A 7,606-nucleotide genomic window follows, 5' to 3' on the forward strand; every position below is an offset into this window, starting at 1 on the left:
GGGTGGTCAATAGGACTTTAAACTAGAGATTGGGGGGGAAGGGAAAGTCAGGGAACCAAGAGGTGAAGGAATCAGTGGGAAGCGTAGCTGCTTAGGATTACAAAAAATCACGAAAAGACAGCACTCAGGAGAGGTTACGATAGTCCCCATCTCACAAAATATGACACAGTGTCTGGAAAGGCTCAGTAAACCAAGGTCCACCACACTACGAAAACAAAAAGGGACGGTCAATAGGGAATTAAAGGTGCTATATTTAAATGCCCGCAGTGTCCGGAACAAGATAGATGAGCTTGTGGCCCAGATTGTGACTGGCAGGTATGATGTGGTAGGCATCACAGAGACGTGGTTGCAGGGGGTTCAGGACTGGCAGTTAAACATCCAGGGATTCACAACCTATCGAAAAGACAGAGGGGTGGGTAGAGGGGGCGGGGTTGCCTTGTTAATTAGAAATGAAATTAAATCAATAGCACTAAACGACATAGGGTCAGACGATGTGGAGTCTGTGTGGGTAGAGTTGAGGAACCACAAAGGCAAAAAAACCATAATGGGAGTTATGTACAGGCCTCCTGACAGTGGTCAGGACCAGGGGCACAAAATGCACCACGAAATAGAAAGGGCATGTCAGAAAGGCAAGGTCACAGTGATCATGGGGGATTTCAATATGCAGGTGGACTGGGTAAATAATGTTGCCAGTGGACCCAAAGAAAGGGAATTCATTGAATGTTTACAGGATGGCTTTTTGGAACAGCTTGTGATGGAGCCCACGAGGGAACAGGCTATTCTGGACTTAGTGTTATGTAATGAGCCAGACGTGATAAAAGATCTTAAAGTAAGGGAACACTTAGGAAGCAGTGATCATAATATGGTAGAATTCAGTCTGCAATTTGAAAGAAGGAAGGCAGAATCAGATGTGAAGGTTCTACAGTTAAATAAAGGTAATTACAGGCGCATGAGGGAGGAACTGACAAAAATCGACTGGAAGCAGAGCCTAGTGGGAAAGACAGTAGAACAGCAATGGCAGGAGTTTCTGGGAGTAATTGAGGACACAGTGCAGAGGTTCATCCCAAACAAAAGAAAGGTTATCAGAGAGGGGATTAGGCAGCCATGGCTGACAAAGGAAGTCAGGGAATGCATCAAGGCAAAAGAGAGAGCCTATAATGTGGCAAAGAGTAGTGGGAAGTCAGAAGATTGGGAAGGCTATAAAAACAAACAGAGGATAACAAAGAGAGAAATAAGGAAGGAGAGGATCAAATATGAAGGTAGGCTAGCCAGTAACATTAGGAATGATAGTAAAAGTTTCTTTAAATACATTAAAAACAAACGGGAGGCAAAAGTAGACATTGGGCCGCTCCAAAATGACGCTGGTAATCTAGTGATGGGAGACAAGGAAATAGCTGAGGAACTTAATAAGTACTTTGCGTCAGTCTTCACAGTAGAAGACATGAGTAATATCCCAACAATTCAGGAAAGTCAGGGGGCAGAGTTGAATATGGTTGCCATCACAAAGGAGAAAGTGCTAGAGAAACTAAAAGGTCTGAAAATTGATAAATCTCCGGGCCCAGATGGGCTACATCCTAGAGTTCTAAAGGAGATAGCTGAAGAAATAGTGGAGGCGTTAGTTATGATCTTTCAAAAGTCACTGGAGTCAGGGAAAGTCCCAGAGGATTGGAAAATCGCTGTTGTAACCCCACTGTTCAAGAAGGGAACAAGAAAAAAGATGGAAAATTATAGGCCAATTAGCCTAACCTCAGTTGTTGGCAAAATTCTAGAATCCATCGTTAAGGATGAGATTTCTAAATTCTTGGAAGTGCAGGGTCGGATTAAGACAAGTCAGCATGGATTTAGTAAGGGGAGGTCGTGCCTGACAAACCTGTTAGAGTTCTTTGAAGAGATAACAAATAGGTTAGACCAAGGAGAGCCAATGGATGTTATCTATCTTGACTTCCAAAAGGCCTTTGACAAGGTGCCTCACGGGAGACTGCTGAGTAAAATAAGGGCCCATGGTATTCGAGGCAAGGTACTAACATGGATTGACGATTGGCTGTCAGACAGAAGGCAGAGAGTTGGGATAAAAGGTTCTTTCTCAGAATGGCAACCGGTGACAAGTGGTGTCCCGCAGGGTTCAGTGTTGGGGCCACAGCTGTTCTCTTTATATATTAACGATCTAGATGACGGGACTGGGAGCATTCTGGCCAAGTTTGCCGATGATACAAAGATAGGTGGAGGGGCAGGTAGTATTGAGGAGGTGGGGAGGCTGCAGAAAGATTTAGACAGTTTAGGAGAGTGGTCCAAGAAGTGGCTGATGAAATTCAACGTGGGCAAGTGCGAGGTCGTACACTTTGGAAAAAAGAATAGAGGCATGGACTATTTTCTAAACGGTGACAAAATTCATAATGCTAAAGTGCAAAGGGACTTGGGAGTCCTAGTCCAGGATTCTCTAAAGGTAAACTTGCAGGTTGAGTCCGTAATTAAGAAAGCAAATGTAATGTTGTCATTTATCTCAAGAGGCTTGGAATACAAAAGCAGGGATGTACTTCTGAGGCTTTATAAAGCACTGGTTAGGCCCCATTTGGAGTACTGTGAGCAATTTTGGGCCCCACACCTCAGGAAGGACATACTGGCACTGGAGCGGGTCCAGCGGAGATTCACACGGATGATCCCAGGAATGGTAGGCCTGACATACGATGAACGTCTGAGGATCGTGGGATTATATTCATTGGAGTTTAGGAGGTTGAGGGGAGATCTGATAGAAACTTACAAGATAATGAACGGCTTAGATTGGATGGACGTAGGGAAGTTGTTTCCATTAGCAGGGGAGACTAGGACGCGGGGGCACAGCCTTAGAATAAAAGGGAGTCACTTTAGAACAGAGATGAGGAGAAATTTCTTCAGCCAGAGAGTGGTGGGTCTGTGGAATTCATTGCCACAGAGGGCTGTGGAGGCCGAGACGTTGAGCGTCTTCAAGACAGAAATTGATAAATTCTTGATTTCTCGAGGAATTAAGGGCTATGGGGAGAGAGCGGGTAAATGGAGTTGAAATCAACCATGATTGAATGGTGGAGTGGACTCGATGGGCCGAATGGCCTTACTTCCGCTCCTATGTCTTATGGTCTTATGGTCTTAATATTGCCTGGCTTTAAGTTGGTTGCCATTTTGCATGCATGCATGTGTGGACATGGGCAGGCTCATGTTGGTCTTTGTCCAATATTTCCGGCCTCTGCCAGTGTCCACCCTACTTTATGTAGAACGTGAGGTAAAGGAATGAGCCAGTCCTGACAAAATACTAACTCAGTTCCTCTCTTCTCTCCGAGGGTGCTGCCTGCGCTGGGAGTATTTCCAGCATTTTCTTGTTACCATTCAGCCCAGCTGGTCTATGTTGACGTCCATACTGCAGATGAGCCCCCTCCCATCCCTCACCCCACCACCCTACTTCATTGCATCCTATCAGTGGTTCAGTTGGTAGCTCTCTTATCTCGGAGCCAGAAGGCAGTGGGTTCAATTCCCATTCCAGAGACTTAGAGCACAAACCCAAGGCTGACATCCCAGCGGAGGGACTACTGAGGGAGTGCTGCAGCCTCATCTGCCCCCTCAGGGAGGACATAACAGATCCCACCGCACTAGGGCGGCACGGTGGTTAGCACTGCTGCCTCACAGCATCAGGGACCTGGGTTTGATTCCCGGCTTAGGTCATTGCCTGTGAGGACTCTGCACGTTCTCCCAGTGTCTGCGTGGGTTTCCTCCGGGTGCTCTGGTTTCCTCACACAGTCCAAAGATGTGCAGATTAGGTGGATTGGCCATGCTAAATTGCCCCTTGGCGTCAGGGAGACTCGCTAGGGTAAATGCATGGGGTTGTTGGGATAGGGCCCGATGGGATTGTGGTCAGTGCGGACTTGATGACCGAATGGCCTCCTTCTGCACTGTAGGATTCTCTGATTCTATGATATTTCAAAGAAGAGTTGGTGGGTTATCCCTGTTTATCCCTCGCTCGACGTCACAAAGACAGATTAGCTGGCCATTTTATGGGAGCCTGCTGTGTGCAATTTAGCTTTTGCATTTCCTACATTACAACAGTGCCTCCACTTCAGAAGTACTCCATTGACTAGATAGCTCTTCAGGGTGCCCTGATGTTGTGAAACGGACTGTATAAATGCAAGTTTTTCTTTCTATCAGCATAATCCTTCTATTCCTTTCCCACTCATGTACGCATCCAACTTCATCTTAAATGCATCGATGCCATTTGCCTCAACCACTTCATGTGATAGTATGTTCCCTTTTCTACTCACTTTCTGAGGAAATGTATAGTTTGTTGTAATGGGAATTGTGTATGGTGTCGAATGGGAAATGTGTAAGGTGTTGTAATGAGAAATGTGTAGTGTGCTGCAATGGCAAATATGTATGGTGTTGCAATGGGAAATGTGTAGTTTGTTGTAATGGGAATGTGTAGGATGCTGTAATGGTGAATGTGTATGGGGTTGTAAATGGAATTGTGTCATTTGTTGCAATGGGGAAGTGTGTACTATGTTGCAATGAGAAATGTGTGTGGTGTTGTAATGGGAAATGTGTAGTTTGTTGTAATGGGTATCGTGTATGGTGTTATAATGGGAAATGTGTAATTTGTTGTAATGGGAAAGATGTAGCTTGTTGTAATGAGAAGTTTGTAGTGAAATGGGAAATGTTCATGGTGTTGGAATGTGTAGTGTGCAATTTGTTGTAATGGGAAGTGTGTATGGTGTCAAATGGGAAATGTGTAGGATGCTGGAATGGAAAATATTTGGGTCTGTAATGGATGACTGACTCGAAACGTTGGCGCTATTCTCTCTCCACAGATGCTGTCAGACCTGCTGAGATTTTCCAGCGTTTTCTGTTTTTGTATCACATGAATCATGTCGCACTCTGAGGTGCTTTAATACAATCAAGGAAATATTACAAACATTTTACAATGGTCCTTACAAATGTTGCACTGTTATTTTAAAGATTGACTACATAGAACAAGTTGCATTCCGAGGTGCTTCAGTACAAGTGGGATACCTGTGATATTCACTGTATGCATTCAGTGAGTGATTCAGCCTGAGAAGGTTCTGCTCCCCTCAGTTCATTGTGGTTGAAAGGTCTTAGAGATAGACCTTCCCCATTGCGCCCCTGTGGCAGCTGCCCCGAGCTTTAGTGCATCCCTCAGCACATAGTCCTGGGCTTTGGAATGTGTCAGTCTACAACACTCGGTCGAGGACAATTCCTTGCACTGGAAGATCAACAAGTATCAGGCAGACCAAAGAGCGTCCTACACTGAGTTGACGATCCCCCAGCGATAGGTGATGTTTGTCTCGGGGTGTGCGTTCCTGGGAACAGCCCATAGAGCACAGAGTCCTGCGTCACGGAGCTGCTCAGGATGAATGTGGTTGACTCTCAAATGCCTTCTGAAATGGCCTAGCAAGCCATTCTGTTTAAGGACAGTCAGGGATGGGCAACAAATCTTTTTTTTGTACTTTTCCAATTCAATCAAATCAAATCCAATTCAGAGTCTCAACAAGTTGAGACATTTCTGATCCAAGCTGACAAAGACAGGGCAAGCGACCAAATCACCCTGTCCTGGGCCTGATCGACATGAGCCAAGCTGATTGGAGGAGGGAAAGCAATTCCTCCTCAAAGACTTGAGCTCATTTGCATCTTAGCCAAAAGGCCGAGATGCCGCTTTTAGAAATTGCTTCATATGAAACTTCAGTGTAACCTAATGACCTCAACCAAGTGCAGCGGCACGGTAGCCCAGTGGTTAGCACTGCTGCTTCACAGCTCCAGGGTCCCGGGTTCGATTCCCGGCTCGGGTTACTGTCTGTGTGGAGTTTGCACATTCTCCTCGTGTCTGCGTGGGTTTCCTCCAGGCGCTCCGGTTTCCTCCCACAGTCCAAAGATGTGCAGGTTAGGTTGATTGGCCAGGTTAAAAATTGCCCCTTAGAATCCTAAAATTAGTAGGTTAGAGGGATTAGCGGGTAAATATATGTGAGGGTACGCCTGGGTGGGATTGTGGTCGGTGCGGACTCGATGGGCCGAATGGCCTCCTTCTGCACTGTAGGGTTTCTATGATTCTATGATCTTAGCCAAAAGGCCGAGAAGCTTGCTGCCCCAACCAGCGACACCTGGATCCCATGAATGAATAGAAAAAAAATCAGATTTCCTCCCTCTGGTTTCCTCCCACACTTCAAAGATGTGCTGGTTAGGTGAATTGACTATGCTAAATTGCACCTTAGTGTTAGAGAGACTAGCAGGGTAAATACGTGGGGTTACGGAGATAGGGCCTGGGTCAGATTGTGGTTGGTGCAGGCTCGATGGGCCAAATGGCCTCCTTCTGCACTGTAGTGATTCTATGATTCTAAACCTTGAGCTTATTGGATGGTGGAGCAGGCTCAAGGGGCCAAATGACCTACTCTTGCTCCTGAATTCTAAATTCATATGTTTATTAAAAGTGCGGTATACATGCAAGGCGCAGTGTTTACAATTGCTGGGGTTTTTTAAAAATAATTGTTTTTAAATAGCACACATAGATCGAAGCTACACAGAAACGTACAAAACTCCTCCAACAAACAACCTGTTTCTCCTATTCCCCCTGAGATTAGATTACTAGCATTTTCCAGGGACAAAACACTGAGGGCTGTCAACACTGAAGATCAAGGTTAGCACATGAGGTTTGTCTCTGTAAAGAGAGAGAGAAAGGCAGATTCTCCAAGTACTGAAACATTGAGACCTTGCTTATTTTTTAAAGAGTAGGGCTCATCAAAAATAAGCGTATTTTTTCTTTTTAAGATTCAGAATTAGGCAAGACGTGACAATTAGTCTCCTCTCCCTTTCCCTTAGCTCATGCTGCAGGAAGTCCCGCCCAGGTGATCTTGTGATGAATGAATGAAAGGGGTTACTATCGGCCAAACAGGAGTTAGACTTAGCCAAGTGCAACACTCGGGCAGAACAATCTGGCTTTTGATTGCAAAAGATCAAAGTGAACGAGAGGGCATTGCTCCCCGTCCCATCCATCTTATTAGCACATATAATTAAATCCCCCCCCGACTCCTGGGGTTACATGTTCATTAATGTTCATTACTTATACACTGAAGTGCTTTCAATCATGTAGCATTAACTAGCAGCAGCGCTGAGAAATTAGCTCTTTATACAGTATGAGACTTTACGGTTTGCAGACAAAATTGTTGCCCAATTTCACTCATGATAAATATGCCAAAAGGTAAATGTATTATTTTCTGGCATTAAAAAATAGCCCCCTCCCCTCCCCTCTAATAACGAGGAGGTTGCTGAGGCGTTGAGTCCGACTGCAATTTATTATCTGTGAAACCAACTCTCCAAAGAAATCCAGACAATTTTAAAACGTGTCTGATTCGGGGTGCAATAAATGTAGCAAAAACAAAAAAAAATGTATCAAGTTAAAACAATAACCAGGGCTGAGAAAAAAAATGAGGTTTTATTTTAATCGCATGATATAATGGGGGGGTGGATAAAGAAACTTTTTTTTAGGGGCGAAATGAAGATTTTTGGGGAGAAAAAAACCTTAAAATGGCAAATGCATGGTGAATTGGTGGGCGCTAGGACCTGCAGGAAATCCTGGCAC

The sequence above is a fragment of the Mustelus asterias genome, chromosome 28 (genome assembly GCF_964213995.1).
Source record: "Mustelus asterias chromosome 28, sMusAst1.hap1.1, whole genome shotgun sequence".
Taxonomy (NCBI): domain Eukaryota; kingdom Metazoa; phylum Chordata; class Chondrichthyes; order Carcharhiniformes; family Triakidae; genus Mustelus; species Mustelus asterias.